Here is a 16,759-nt window from a genome sequence, read left to right as displayed (position 1 = left end):
AGAACATTTGAAAGAATGGTCCCACCATGATAGTAAGGCAGTTTCAAAAATAATAAAAAATATAATTATAGTTCCTCAGTTTATTCCTTTTTACATCAATTAATTCACCTATGAAAATTTAGCACAGCACTTACTGAAGTGAAATACTGTAAAAAAAAAGTAATGAAGGTATTTGGTTAATTTGAATTTGATCTGTCTAATGGGAATGGAACCAGCTCTGGTCAGATCTATTGGAGACATTTTGGAATAAAACTGGGTGGGGTTAGCACAATTATCGGACCTGAGTGTGCCCCCACGTGGGCAGATTAGTCTAAAATACTCTTAGTTTTAATGGATATGGTCCATACTATGTGCAGTACTATGTGGTTGTTTCATCATCATGGGGTTCTATCACTTTTAAAGATGCAGAAATCAGTGAAAATAATTCCCAGTATCAGGAACTAAAGTAAGGCCAAGATGGCAAAGTTTGTGGGTCTTTTGTTTTGAAACAAGATATTTTGAGGTAAAAGCAAAATATTGCGGACGCTGCAATCTGAAACAAAAACTGAAAATGCTGGAAAATCTCAGCAAGTCTGACAGCATCTGTGTAGAGAGAGAGAATAGAGCCAGCATTTTGAGTCTGGATGACCCTTTGTCAGAGTTGATCTAGTTGGAGCTTTTAAGATAATGAAAGGAATGGATAAATTCATCCAAATTTTCAGGTGAATGTGCGATTGTCAAATGTGACATGTTAACATGTGGAAAGTTAGGCACATGGCATACAGCTTGATTCAACTGGTGGCATTCTTTCATTAAGGCAGAAAATTTATATATAAAAGGCCCACCTCGTTTAAGAATGAGGAGATGCTGTCCTTGAGTTGGTGAGGAATTCTGTCAATATCCTGGCAAACATTCCTCACTTGGCTAAAATGACTTAAAGTCCCCCACTGCTGTCTGTGGAACTGTGTGTGCACAAAATAGCTGCCACATTTGCCTCCATAACAATTAGTGTACTACTTTGCTTGTGAAATGCTTTTGGGCACTTCTCTGGGACAATGTAATATGCATATATTTCTTTTTACAAAGTGGCCTTTATAGCCTTCAGACATGCCAAAATGCTTCATGGCCAATCATGTACTTTGGAAGTGTAGCCCCTGTTGTACTGTTGGAAATGCATCAGGTAAATGCTAGTTAGGACATTGGAAGGACTTCTCTGCTCTTCTTTGGTGCCATGGGTTCTTTTACATACAGATAAGAGGACAGAGGGCCCTTGGTATAACATCCCATGCAGCAGTCCCTTTGTAACATATGTCTGTCTAGATTGTATGCTCTGTGACTGGAGTGGGGCTTGAATCCATGACCTATTGCCTCAGACAAGTGTGCTACCACTGGAGCAAAACTGACACTTTAATGAAGGGAAGCCCAGGGAGCTGGAATTGTGGAATGTTATCATGGAATGCTTGAAGTGAGCAATGTAAATGAGTTCAAGAGACAATTGGAGAAGGGATTCAAAAATATGGGACTACTTTGGACTTAATGGTCTTTTCCTGTTATTAAAATGTTCTTGTGTTATTAAATTCTTATGAGCCTCCATGGCATTATTTGTGGAGGGGTAAAAGCCTAGGAGTACTTCCTGAGGCGCAGCATGCGGGAGGTGAGTTAATACACTGCCAGAGCTGTTGAAGCAGCCTTGGGATAATGACTGTCATTATTGAAGTGAATTCATCTCCCCTTCACTATTGGGCTCCAGTAACGCTAAACCAGCCAGCTGCCCTCGGTGATCTCATCAGCAATTAATGTTCAAAAATCAAACCAGAAATAGAAATTTAAGTGAAAAGTATGTTGAAATTAATCATCATTCTTCTTAACTATTTGAATTGTAAAAAGGCCTCATGATGATGATGATGATATTTCAGCTTTGCTTGGAAACCGATTGTGCAATTGTCGATGATAAACCTGACGTTATCTGCACACGCTGGTACAGCTTTTCAGGTGTGGTAGTACTGTACAGGAAGGGCATGGGTGAAGAAACACATGACAATTTGGGTTAAGGCATCAGAATCAGTGGAAAATCAGCAATTACTCGTGTACTTGAAGGCAGAAGTGATAATGACAAGTGAGACTTTGTTAAAGTGAGCGGACGTCCGCCTGAGGCTGCAACCCATCCTAGAAATTTCGAAAGTATCTTTTAAGTCTGCCCTAATTTTCCCATAAAAGGAAAATGCTGAAAAAATGAGCATGAAACCTAGCCAGAACCAGAAGGGTCTCAGTCAGTAACCAGCTGATGAACTGGCGTGTGGCCTTAATGGGAAATAATTGGTGATGTGGTTCATTTAATGTGTCAAACACAAATGGGGAAATGCAATGCTGTTTCTGTAATAACTCCTCATTCCTTTTAAGGTCAGGGTAGGTCAGGCTGTTTCTGCATTTGTTCCTGTATTTAATGTAATGGAAAAAGTTGTGTTTAAAGTATTTAACTGTACATTCAAGTTGTTCCTAATGAACATTTGCTCATACTAGAAGATTTAATAGATGCTCAAAGTTATAAGGGCTATTGATAAGAGGACCTGTTTCTCATGGCAGGAAGATCGATGGCTAGTGGGAATGATTTAAGATAATGAGTAAAAGAACAAAGAGGGGAGATGAGAAATATTTTTATACATCAAGTTTCAGTGATCTGGAATGCACTGCCTGAAAGGGGATCAGATGTATCTCCATTCAGTAGTAACTGGATTTATACTTGAAAATTAAACATTTGCAAAGAGCTAGCTGGTGGGACTAATTGGATAGCTGTAAAGAGCTGGTATGGGCAATATGGGCCAAACAGCCACCTCCTGTGCTCTGTGATTCTAGAGCTGGCCAACATAATCTTTCAAAGGGTTCGTAGTCTAGTGACTTCATGTGGGAAGGCAGGTTCTGTTCCAAACAGATGGGCTTTGTGGGCCACAGGCCTAATTGTCGGGAGAACCATCAATTGAATGCACTTATATGACAGATTCTCATGCTGTGCTATTGAAACAGTTTAGAAAACTAACAAAAAACTGGCAATCATAAAGTCTGACACAACCAGTCCCCCCTCCCCCCCCAAAGAAAACTGATGATACAAAAAAACAGCCTGCAATATTGGCTAATGAAATATAGTTATACCCAAATTGCAATGGATTATCTTAATTTGCGTTGTAGTCATTCCCAACATTATCTCCAGATTATGCCAAAAAAAATTGCCAATCTGTCTTCATTTCTTGTGGAAAAATACAGGCAATTGCAGATGTATATCAGTTAGTAAATCGGATTGCTAACAGTACCTACAATTGTGCACATTGGCACTCTTTTTACTCTCTCCTACTTCACGTTCTGTGTTTTCTCTGGTATCACTAACCCCAGTTCACACTGGCACTGTGCTCTCTAGTCTCCCTCACTTGTTTCACACTGGTTCTGTGTTCTATGGTCTTCCCTTTCTTCCTTAAGCTGTCGTGCCAGTTAGTGTACAATGGTAGTTGTACTCTGTTGCAGACTTTGTATTTCTAGAGTAGCAGCAAGGAAATATTGGTTTTAATTTGCATGAATGCCTTCAAGACAGATAGGCTTTTGATTAATAAGGGGATCAGGGGTTCTGGGGAAAAGGCAGGAGAATGGGGATGACAAAAATATCAGCCATGATTGAATGGTGGAGCAAACTCAATGGGCCACGTGGCCTAATTCTGCTCCTATGTCTTCTGATACGCGCACACAGTTCTGAAAAGTGGGCAGCTGCAAGAGTATCCAGAACTGAGATTTGCTGGAAATGCTCCAGGACGATGGATTACAGTTACATAGACTGGAAAAACTGGGGTGGCTTTTATGGAACAGAGAAGGCTAAAAGGAAATTTAATAAGAGGCTTTTGTTTTTTGAAAGCATCATTGGAAACAATTTCTTCTAAACAGTGGCTAAGACGCCAGGTGATTGGTAAAAGAAACACAGATGTCAAGAGGGGAAAACCTTTTGTCATGCATTGAGTGGTTAGAATTTAGAATGCGCTGGAAACATAGAAACCGTACAGTGCAGAAAGAGGCCATTTTGGCCCATTGAGTCTGCACCGACCACAATCCCACCCAGGCCCTACCCCATATCTCTATATATTTACCGCTAATTCCCCTAACCTACGCATCTCGGGACACTAAGGGGCAATTTTTAGCTTGGCCGATCAACCTAACCTGCACATCTTTGAACTGTAGGAGGAAACCCATGCAGACATGAGGAGAATGTGCAAACTCCACACAGTGACCCAAGCCGGGAATCAAACCCAAGTCCTTGGAGCTGTGAAGCGGCAGTGCTGGCTACTGTGCTGCCCTGCCTGATAGAGTGATTGAAACAAATTGAATAGTTGCCTTCAAAAGGGAACCACATAAATATTGAAGGAAAATATTGCAGACATTTGGGAAAAGAGCGGGGGAATGGGACCACCTAGATTGCACGGCAACACTGGCATTGATTTGAAGGGACAAATGGTCTCTTTCTGTACAGTTGATTCTGCAGGGAAAACTCATTTCTCAGTGGCTACGTGCCTTGTACAAAGCAGTAAAGATGCCTTCATATTATGTGTTGGGGAAATGGGAACAGTCCCTATTGAGCTTTGCTGATTTATTGTGTTGAATTGGATCAAGTTTGGTTTGAATTTTGGAAACTTCTGTTCAAAGACAGTACACACTGGGGGGAAAAAAAAAGCTGAAGCCAAACTTTTCCAGCTGTACCTACTGGTGGGATTTTCCAGTCCTGCCAGTGGTGAACCCCCGCTGTGGGTTCCCAGCACTTTTGGAGAGAGGGAGTGAGATGTATACAGCAGGAAACGTCATTGACCAGATGATCTTGCTGCTGGCCAATGACAGGCTGCTGACATGGCACAAAAGACAAGGTGGGAGGTGGAGAAAATCCTGCCCTAACATATCAGCCATGATCGAATGGCAGAGCAGACTCAATGGGCCGAATGGCCTAATTCTGCTCCTTGTCTTATGAACATTGGAGCTGGGATGTCTCAATTTAAACAACATAGAGCCATAGTCACAAAAGGAATTTGTAATCTTTCACAAGCATTTTTAAGGATGTTGGCATTTTAATGGGTTTAATTTTTTTGTGTTATTTCCATTGCCTTGTTTTTACACTGACCTGTTACAGAGCTCCCTTCCTTTTAACCATTCAAGGGTGATAGGTTGGGTAATGTTAAAATATTGTGTACCTGTGCCTGAAGGAAAGGCCTGGCAACAGGACCTCCCTTGATGTTTGATGGTAATGGAAGATTTGAACTGTAGGAGGTTTCTTGAAGGATCTAATTTATTCCACACAGTTGTTCCTTCTGCACCTTGTAATCAGCGCAGACATCTGGCAATGTGGTGTTGTGATGTACAGCTTGTTTAAAGTGCTTACACCCGAAAAGATGCACATCACATCGAGTCTGGCTGACAAAACGATCGCTCGAGGCGATTGTGCATCAATTTCACAAATCGCACACACGCTCGATTGGGAAAGAGCTGAGGAGTTTGACACGCCTTTCAGATCTGTACAGGCATCTTTCTTGTTCTGTTCATCCTGCTAAGGAGCAATAAAAGATATTATTACTGTCAGGGCATTAAGAAAAACCAAGGGGAAGAGTTTGAAGCCAAAGAGTGTTGTTTTTGGCTGAGTGCCAAATTCTCCGTTCTCGCTGGCAGCCACAACTGGGCATGATCGGCTGAAGAATTCTGGCCTCAGTGTAATTTTGGGTGTAGAAACTGGTGTGACTCTGCACCAGATTGCAATTTTCCCATACTTCAGGCACGATGTTACTGGCCGTTCACGCCACGCTCCTGTTGCAAGTCGGAGAATTTGGCAAGGGATGGGGAAATCCTGCCAGCGTGAATTGTGGTAAAGTTCTGGCCTGAAGGGAACAGGGAAAATCTGGTCTCAAACAGACTAGGTGGTTTTAAATGACTTCCGGCTGTAGTTGCTGGGAGGATTGCAGTGGGGTTTTGCATTGGTGCCGAATGCGCTAGAATCCTCATCTGTGACCACCCCCCCCCCCAAAAGCCTCTCCAACACGCGTGATGGGCCGGAAAATCATGGCCTTTGTATCATCTTTGCCACTTGCCTTCCTACCTATTATTGTCTCATCTCCAAACTTGACAATAGTACCTTCACTTCCCTTGTTCAAGTCATTACCATATATTGTAAATAATTGTGGCTCTAGTACTCATCCCTGTGGCACTCCACTAGTTACACGTTGCTGTCCCGAAAATACCCCTCGTATCCCAGTTTTCTGTCTTCTATCAGTTAGCCAATCCTCTGCTAATACACTGCCCCCAAACATCATGGCCTCTTATCTTACTGAGTAGTCTTTTGTGTGGTACTTTATCAAACACTTTTTTTTACACACTTGTACCAGGAAGTGGGGAAAGCCACTCGCATTTCAAGCAGGTTCTAGCTGACCTCCACTCTTGTCCCACAGTTCAGGTGGCTGTGGGAGACCGACATTCAAAATGTTGCTGGAAAACCAGAGAGGCTGACTAAAACTATTCACGTGTTTCTAAATCCTGCTCATATAACCTTTCCAAGTGAGGATGATTTCTTGATGGTTTTAAAATAAAAAAGCATACCTTCCCAAGGGACAGTGACTAATGGAAAGCTGACCGTAACTGAAATCACTGCTGACTGAAAGGCCACCCTTTATTCTGTTTAACGCAGGGGATTTAATGAGGTGATTACATCTCCAGCCTAAACCTGGATGCTCAAAAAGAGATTCTGTGCACTTGAGGAGCAATGGTCAATAGAATGATGCATTTGCCTGTCTCGGCATGTCTATCTGTTGTGTCTTTATGCCTCACTGATTCTAACGCTGCTGTAGAAATAGTAATCAACATGAGGTAGTTCTCTCTGGCTCCTTACTAATATACACAAACACTTATCTTGCTTGCATGAATGAAGCCTATTTTTGCCTACTATCAAGCTGTTCCTTATAAAAGATGAACGTGTCCTCTAGCCAAGAGTTGTGGCTGATATAGACCTTAGAGGAGGTACATTCAATACAGAAATTGAAACCTGACTCATAAATTAACTTGCTAATTTGATGATTTGGAGTGAGGAGCCGACAGCACCAGCCTCTCAGTAATGAGGTCGGTGCTTTTACAATGCACAGCTACGTTTTGGGAAATAAATTATATTACATTGCACATTTTACTGAAGCCTTTTTGCAGTGAGGAGTAAAATAACCCCTGAGTCACTTCTGTAAAGGCCCAAGCGTTTCGCGCCCTAGTGTGTGGAATAGTGGATGATTTTGCCACCTCTTTATACCACCCAAGCATCCACTGTATTTAATACAGGCAGAGTTTGCCCAACAATGGCTGTGCAACTGGTCAGTGACTGTACAGATGGTACTGGAGAAACTCTAGAAAGAGGCAAGAAAATATTCAGTTGAGTCACAAAAATGGGATGAGTTGGAAAATGAGATTTTTTTTGGGTTGGGTGTTGGGGGGAGGGGAAGGTGATTATGAAGAAAAATAAATGAACAATAATATCATTTTAAAATCTCGGCGGTTTGTGAAAAGTCAAATACATTCAGAATGCACCCCTAGGTTACCTATTCAACATTATTTTGATTTTAACCTGTTGACTTATAAACTGGTTGACGACAATCTCAAATTTCTGGCTTAATACTTGTAAAGGTGCTGGGGGACAATTTTGAGTCCCAACTCTCTATCTGTAGGAATGGTGACATGTGCTCAAAATCCAGAGAGCGTAATTCACGCCAGTGGGTTTCCAAGTTCCAATCTCCCTGGCCCTATGTTGGCGGAGTGGCGTGAAGCATGCCGGGAGGTCATAAAGCTAATTTTAATACATTAGTATGTCATAGAATGATAGAATCTCTATAGTGCAGAAGGAGATTATTCGGCCCATCGAATCTACTCCGACAATGATCCCACCCAGGTCCTATCTCTGTGACCCCATATATTTACGCTGCTAGTCCCCCTGACGCTAAGGGGCAATTTAGCAAGGCCAGTCCTCCTAACCTGCACAGCTTTGAAGTATGGAAGGAAACTGGAGCACTCGGAGGAAACCCACACAGACATGGGCGGAATGTGTGAGTTCCACACATAGCGACCCAAGCCAGGAATTGAACCTGGGTCCCTGGCACTGAGGCAGCAGTGCTAACCACTGTGCCACCGTGCTGCATCATTAGAGAGTGCTGTCTCTGCAAATCTCCTCCCCTTGCCCCAAATGATGTTCAACAGGTGTCATTTACAACAGCCCTACATATAACTGTGAACCTGGATCTTCACCTCTGAGGGAGAGTTTGGAAGTGAGTAGTCAGGCAACCAGCACCCTCTGGAGTGTGCACTGTTCAGGGGCAAGTGGAGAGGACACAGAGAAATTGGGGTTGTGACTGGGGTCCCACAGTTGCCATTTTGTGCGGGAATGTGCCCACAGGGCTTACTTGCAGGCCATGCTTTCCCTTCAGTTCAGGGTGCAATGAATCAGTTCTCTTTAAAGCTAATAATTAAAAAGGAAAAATCTATTCCTGAATTTTCTTCCCTCCTTTGAAAGTGTTGACTGATTGTGAGTGCATTTACTAAGGATGGGGTCACCTCATTATCTCATTACTCATGTGAGGCTAGATAGTGAGAGCTGGTGCTATATATACCTTTAAGCAATAGCAGAATGACATTGTAGTATAAGGATGTTCCACCAAGAAAGGGTGGAGAACAGTATTGCCCACAGGATAAGAGTCACATGATATAGTCTGAAAGGAGCCATTGTGGGGGCAGCACCATGCATGGCAGTACCTGAGATATGCACTTAGCTATGGGTGAACAATAAATGGTTTATATTTAAACATGCAATTCACAAGATTTTTTTAGTGAGACACCAAACGAACCTTTGCAACAGCTGATGACTGTGCAGATCATCAAAGTAGACTTGATGCTGCCCTGGCCAATGTCTACACTCAGTGTATTCACTGGATAGTATTGAGACAGCAAATCCCTGCCCCACCAGATCCCAGCATCCATCCCATTGGGATATAAGAGTAGAAGCCCACATCTGCCCTGACTCTGAATGATTCATTAAGTGCAGACCCAGGTGCAAAGCTGGGATATTTGGTCTGTCTCTGGCTTGCCATACAGTGCATTTAATCATTGATCGGTCACAACGGCAACGTGGGATGCTTTGATGAAATTTATTTGATGACAGAGGCCTCACTGTCAGTAGATAGATAAAACATTGTTACTGCTTGGCGTCTCCATTTTGAGTCTGCGCTTCGATACAGACAATTGTAGAACTCTAGCCCTTCCATCATTATGTCAGTGGGATGTTTAGCTGCAGACGTGCGAAGTGCCATGACCAGTTGATGTAATGATGCCATTTTCAGTTCTTGGGCTGTGTGCACTCTCTCTCTCGCTCTCTGGGGTGTGTTTGGAAGCTCATGGGAAAGCAGCTTTTTATTTAACTGAACGTCGCACAAATGTGTGCTGCATGCAGTCAACCACACACTGAGCACTTTGACCTTTGGTGATGCATTGTTAAAGTTCAGGCCTTTGGTCAAGCATTGAGTAACTGCAGCTTGCCTGTTAATACGTTCGTGTATACTCAGTCACTTCTAGGAATGTAGGTAATTGTCTTATTTAATTATTTGCTGCAAACAGTATTTATCACTTCCTGTGGAGAAAAGGATAAGGGTAGGCAGACTATTTTCAAACCGATATCTGGAAACAGCATTTGATTGGGGGTGTGGGGGAATCTCTTGCTTTGGTTTATAATGCTGAACATTTCCTATATTGATATACACAGCAATGATCCAATGGAAGTGGCAGCCTTTAATTTTGTAATCGGGTCCATAGTTCAATATCTGATAATCTGAAACCCATTTGGAATCATGTTTCACCCTCTGGGGCAGAGTGCCAAGGCTCTCCTGTGGTATTGGCATTGGCTGCCCAATTGCCAGGATTTTGCTGGCTCGCTGCAGTGAGGGTGCAAACCTCTCTACTGAGCAAGAGAAGAAATGAACTCAGTCCAGGCAGTTTGCAGATTCTGGACAATCAGGTAGAGGCCTTAATCTCCCTAGCTTTACTTGCTCTTTCCCAGGGTTGCAGCTGGAAACATGCACTAGAATGTGCAAAACTGTAACATATGTCACTTGGCCCTCCATGTGTGGGACAGACACATGTTTTAAATGTAAACATTCAGGCGCACAACATGAGATGGAGATATTAGTTCAATGCAAAATTTACTCAGTACTGTATTTTCAACGTTCAAATGAATATCTCTTTTTATAAAAACGTCCCTTTCAAATCCCCAACAGTTTCTTCTGTTTCCCGAGTATATGTTTTTACAAAACCTCTCTGGATATGCAGTGTGACTGGCAAATTATGCTGTATTGCAGGGTTCTGTTTTGGAGTTCAGAAAGAGACAGGCTAGTACTGGATGGTGTTATGAGCTATGCCACTCTTTTTGTTGCGAGTTTAACATTAACACTGTTCCCCAAGATGTCATTTAGTTGGATTATATTAGAGTCATCAAAACATAGCCAAAAGCACTAAGTGACAGATTTTTAATTGTGTACGCCAAGAGATGGGGAAAGGAGGCCACAGCCTATGAAATGCCATCTTGTTAGGAATCTGCTTCTCACTCGTAGAACTGAGAAAGACTTTGAAAATCTGGAGGTGTTTGAATTCGAAGATGATCAGTTACTTGAGCAGCTTCAAGGCACTGAGACCAGAAAATCCAAAGTTTGTGACCTTTGCTGCCTTTAAAATGCTGCCAAGGTTTTGGGGAATGTTATCTGAATGTTGCGTAAATGCTTTATGATGTGGATTAATCAGTTACTCTGGTATTGTAGAAGTGTGAGTCATGTTACTTTATTATTCTGTATGCTTAACATTGCCTCGTTATCATTGACCTCCAGTAAGGACAGTGAGACTAATGTAAAGTTGAAATTTTAATGAAGGCTGTACTGTTGATTTGATGGGAGAGCAAGCTTTTTTGGACAAATTCTTGGAGCATAGTTTTTGGGGCTGGGACGGAGACTGACTGAACAGCCTCCAGTAGGCTGCCTCTATGCTCATCATCCTATTGGGGACATTGGGCAGGCTCCTATTGCCATTGCTGTAATCGTGATGTCAGCAGCTCTGAAGCCTTGGCAACCTCACAATGAGAGGTGGGCACTGCTGAGGCAGGGTAGGAGAAGGAGATGGCACCACCGGATACGTAAATCTAAACAAATGTTACCGAGGCACCAAGCTGGCTCTTGCTTGTAGTGGTGGGGGGATGGCGGGGGGGGGGGGGGGGGTGGTATCCTCTTGGGTGAAGTGTTTGGGTTATAGATGTGGCCTTTCCTGATGACGGGGGTGGAGTGGTCCCCACTCTGACTCCATCGCGTTGGTCATAAAACTGTCCTAATTGGAGGCTTTGTGTGTATATCACTGGCCTCTTCGTGTGGTGTGGACGTGCAGACACTTTCCAGTCTATCCCTGGGAAACTTGCTGAGCTGCAAGAATCCATTGGGTGGCTTTCCCCAGCCAGGCTTCAGAAGGTTTCAGCCCCTTGCTTAAGATTGATGCCTAAATGATCCGAGTAATTTGACACTGTGCCAAAGCAGATTCCCTTCTGAAATCATTCTTCTGAATATCATAATGAAGGCAGTAAATATTTGATTTAAATAATTGTAAGCATGCTGGAAATGTGCTTGTGTCTACATGCAAAAGGTTATTTACCAGCTTGGTGTATTGGGAAAACGCGATAGGCTTTCTTGATCCAGTAAAGGGAGGATTGAGATCCTCAGAATTGCTCATATTCTCTCAGTAGTGTAGTCACTGTGGGCAAATATGGGGACATTACATGCACAGCAAGGTCCCACACACAGCCTTGGGATGAATCTCCACTTCAGTTGTTTTTGATTGAGGGATAAATGTTGACCAGGATACTGCGAGAATAGGGCCTGGGTGGGATTGCGGTCATTACAGATTTGATGGGCCGAATGGCCTCCTCCTGTACTGTAGGAATTCTTTGACAGATGCTGAGGCCAATTGTGTTATCCAAACTGTAACACTGGTGAGATCAGCTAACTGGGTTTGAAGTCGGGATCTTCATATCCTGGATACTCCTGTTTGTCTTCAGATTATGGGATCTTTTACCTCCACCTGGGAGGGCAGTCTGGGTCTCTGGTTAGAATACTATCTGAAAGATAATGAAGTGACATGTTAAGCTTTAGTCTAGTTAACATGTTTAACTTTTTGGCCTGGGGGTTGGGCCCATAACTACCTGACCCAAAGCACAAGCTCAGGTTGATGTTGTGACAGTATATAGGCTTGTTGCGCTAGATAACTGCATCGGCAGGTCTGATTCTGAGCTGTAGAGGACATGGAGATCCCGACTTCAAAGCCAGTTAGCTGATCTCACCCAGTGTGATGGTTTGGATGATATAATTGGCCTCAGCATCTATCATCATAGAATCCTTACAGTACAGAAGCAGGCCATTCAGCCCTGTACCGACCACAATCCCATCCAGGTCCTATTCCTGTAACCCCAAACGTTTACCCTGCTAATCCCCCTGACACTAGGGTCAATTTAGCATGGCTAATCAACCTAATCCTCGCATCTTTGGACTTTGGGAGGAAACCAGAGCACCCAGAGGAAACCCATGCGGACCTGGGGAGAAGCTGCAAGCTCCACACAGACAGCGACCTGAGTCTGGAATTGAATCTGGGATCTTGGCACAGTGAGGCAGCAGTGCTAATCACTGTGCCGCCCAGGTACAAGGATCCATCAAGATTTGAACTTGGATCGCTGGATTCAGAGCCCAGAGTGCTGGCCATTGCACCACAGAACACTACCCACTGAAAATAGACAATTAAAAGGCCAGCAGCATTATCCCAAGTTGAAGAGGGAGTTCTTAAAGAGAACAAGCACCATGCTTTAATAACCATTTTTCTGTAAAATTATAGGGTTCATGTTTCAAACACCTCCCCAGGCTTTCAGCATTGAAGACATAGATCAAAGAAGCAGAGTCAGGGACTGCAGCTGTCACCAGGGCAGCAACCATTATGATAACCAGATGATATGCAATATGGAACTGTACTTGCAGTGTCAGGTCAGCATGCAGGCAGCTAACCCACCAGTGGTCTGGGTCGACATTGCCAGTGGCTATGCCTCTGCTTGCTTCCATTTCTTCTGCCTATTGCAGTGATCTGGCTTTCTGCTGTCAGGCAGTTCACAAAGACAGCAGATAATTCTGGCTGAACCGATTAGGATTTGGAATGCTGCTAGGATGGAGGAAGCAAATTCAAAAGACAATTGCCCGGATATGGGAAAACAGCAGGGATCGGGACAAACTGGATTTCTCTTCCAAAGAGCCAATATAGACTCAGTGAGGTGAATAGCTTCCTTCTGTGCTATACCCTCCAATGATTAAGGCCCCTCACCTGCAATATCCAACTGGTCTATAAATCATTCATTTTTTTTTGTCTCCACTCCATTATCTAGATGTATGACCAACTCTCTCAATTTAATTTCATTGCTTTACCTCATCCATACTTTTACAATCCTCAGGATTATCTTTTGGATATCTCTCTTTACGGTTGAAGGCCTTAAGTTTCTGTAGCCTTTGTTCGTAACCTTAAATACTGCGAAACATCTTCTGGCATCATCTCTGTACTGCCCCCAGAGCATGGTCTCCTGTGTATTTGGCGACCCCAAACTGGCCAATTCCAGATGACCTTTCTCTGGGGAAGTCATCTTTGAATGTCAATTCTTTACCTCACTGAGCACACGCCATCGAAGGAGCACATCCGCAAATAAGCTATGCACTTTCAGAGCTCCCCATTGTTGGTGGTTAAACACGTTTGCCTTTGGTTTGTATGAAGTTGGAGTTTAAAATTAAAGACTGCTCTGGTTTCTATTTCATAACCTTTTTCTTCATTTCCTTAATTAATGTACTTGATTTGTATGTCATGATGGGAATCCTTTTTCTATAGCTTGATTTTCACACTGATTTTCCATTTGGTGAAACCAGCATGTTATAAATTTCAGATGTAAATGGATAAGATTTTCAATATAAAATAGAAACATATGATGCAATTGAATAAACTGAACATCCAATAAAATGAAACGTTTTGGTTCACTGCATTTGCTGTTTTCTGTAATCTGTTTTGAATAGCAGTAAAACTGTGCCATCACTTCCCTCATGGAAGGTGTTTACTGTACAAAGGTGAATTGCTCCCCTGTGCTTCTTTGAGCTCCGACTCTAATCTGGGTGTATCGGTGACTGGGCTAAAATTTGTCCATGTCACAAGTAGAAATGCTTTTGTACATGAAGTACCATCTATAAGCCATGATTATTTATTCAGGAACTGTATTTATTCCCTCCATAAGCCGTAGTTCCTAAATAACACTGCATGTAGCAGCGAACAGTTGGAGAGCTCAACAGATGAATCCCTTTGATGGCGTGTAAATGCGATACACTAATTCATCCTAAGAAAGTAGCAGGTTCGTTCTTGTAGTGTTCTGTATGCTGGTACTGTAATGTTCAGCCATTTAGAAAATATAGTGGAACTGAAATAGACGTTCTTCGAATGCTGCAAAGCTAGAACCAAATAGACATAGGAGCAGAATTAGGCCACTCAGCCCATCGAGTCTGCTCTGCCATTCAATCATGGCTGATTATGGACATGATCAATGTTGTATTTTGTAAAAGTTGTACATGAATCCAATGAAATGAAATGTGTGGAACCCACGAATCACTGGCTGTAACAGAGCGGGAATAAATCGGTAAGGGTGCATCACTTTGCAATGTAGTTGAGTGTATCCTAGTGGCTGGAGCACCTGTTAATGCCCTGGGAGTTTTGTCTAGCAGCAAATGGAGAGGATTAGAGACCAGAGAAAGAAGATAACTTGAAGCACGTTCACCTAATAGCAATTATTCCTCCCTAAGTTACTGCCAAGCTATTTTAACTTGCAGACTTTTTTCACTTTAGATCGGTAACATTTATACAAGCACACCAATAAAGGGGCAATCATTAAATGTAGATCAAAGCACCTTTAACCAAGCCATTTAGTACAAGTTTGAGGGAATCCATGCAGTCCAGTAGATGAACAAATGAACACTGAATGAAGCTATTCCCATCTTGATGGCTTCAGTTTGAAGTCGTCCAAACCTTGGCAAATTGTAAGACTGATGGAAACCAGAGTTGTGCAAGACCAGATTAACAAGCGTTGTAATCAAAAAATTTACCTTCCCTTTTGGGATTTTGGGACTTTTACTGGCATTTAGGAGATTGCATCCCAGAGCCTGGTCTATCTTCAAGATAAATGCTGGTAATGCCACTGATAACAAAGTGTGCAACACGTGGTCTCTGGGCCAGATGTTGTGGTGGGGGGAGGGGATGAAATAGAAGAGGGAGGATGCTACCTTAGATGGTCACCATATTGGTCAAGTCAGCTGGTATGTATAGTTGAAACTTTTATAAAACCATGGACTCTGAATTCTCTGTCACTTTGGGTAAAGTATCATCTTCTGCATTGTCCATCAAAACTTTTAGTAAACTGCCTCTGCTTTCTCAAAGCTTTTGGTCTTGTTAGCCAGTAAAACCAAGTAAATACATTCCCAGAATTTACACTTTTTACACACCAGTCATTTTTAACCTCAGTTCTTGAGAAGTAGCAGGGTTATTCAGGGACTCATCATTCTTTTCCTCTAAAGATGTTTTACTTGAATTTTTAGCACACTTTCTGCACCCTACTCCACTAAGGTTTTCAGTGGTGAACTCTTCCTCTGGTTGCTGTGAAGAATTGCAAAACCAACTGATCTATGGGGCTGTCAGCAGAGAGATGATGTTTTCTGGGCAGGGGAAGGAAGCTCTTTGTATTTAACAGTACATTTCCCACCCGGCCTCAGCTGTCAGTCACTGGGCAGCTGCAACAACTGTGATCTGCTGTTATGCACTTTGGAATTCCAAACATATATGTAACATTGCAATGGTATTACTGTAACAGCATGCAGCCTCTTAGACTTAAAAAGATTCATTCTAATTGCAACTCATGCACAAACGGAGGTGGAATGTTTCAACGGCTCACATACTTTTAATGCTTCAAACACTATCCCCAAATAAAACTTCAGAGTTCAGTTATGAACGCCCGCCTTGTTTCCTTTTTTGTCGTAATTAGGAATATTTCTCTCCCAGTACTTCACGAGGGCATAAAAGGAGCTGATATCTCTCTGCTAGCTTTCCATCTGCTTCCTCTACATTCATATGTTATGAGCCATAAAAGTGAAATTTTTTTTTAGCCTCTTCCCCTCTGTCTTGTCCCCTCCACCTCCATTTGCAATGAAAGCAATGGATATTTGACAAGGCTTTTCATCCTATCAGGAATTACCAGTGAAATATGAATCACAAGTAAGTCTTTACGTCTACTAAGATAGATGAACATTACATTACATACAGAGGAACAGGAGTAGGCCATTCAGTCCCTTGGGGCTGTTCTCCTATTCAGTTAGATCCTGGCGGATCTGTATCTTAACTCCATATATCTATCTCAATTCCATTCTCCTTAATCACCTAACAAAATTTTATCAGTCTCAGCTTTGAAAGTTTTTGCTGATAGAATGGAATCCCTACAGTGCAGAAGGAGGTTAGTTAAGGTTTACAGGCTGCACAAAGCACTCAGAATGGCATGGAGTTGTTTGCAAACTGTTAGGGACACACCTCTAGAGTTTGAGAAAAAGATTTCAATTTGCAGAAAGTTGGTATTGCTCACACTTGTTATGATAACACCCCTAAACAC

At 42.6% G+C, this 16,759-nt stretch overlaps 1 protein-coding gene across 5 annotated transcripts in view; it reads left to right on the top strand.

Moving 5' to 3' along the window:
• Positions 1–16,759, top strand: part of bcar1 (BCAR1 scaffold protein, Cas family member) — a 236,276-nt gene that overhangs the window by 152,201 nt on the left and 67,316 nt on the right. The window lies entirely within an intron of this gene.

Source organism: Carcharhinus amblyrhynchos, chromosome 4 (genome assembly GCF_965287045.1).
Source record: "Carcharhinus amblyrhynchos chromosome 4, sCarAmb.v2.hapA, whole genome shotgun sequence".
Taxonomy (NCBI): Eukaryota; Metazoa; Chordata; class Chondrichthyes; order Carcharhiniformes; family Carcharhinidae; genus Carcharhinus; species Carcharhinus amblyrhynchos.
Note: the sequence above shows the minus strand (reverse complement) of the source record. Positions and strands in the feature narration are given on the sequence as shown.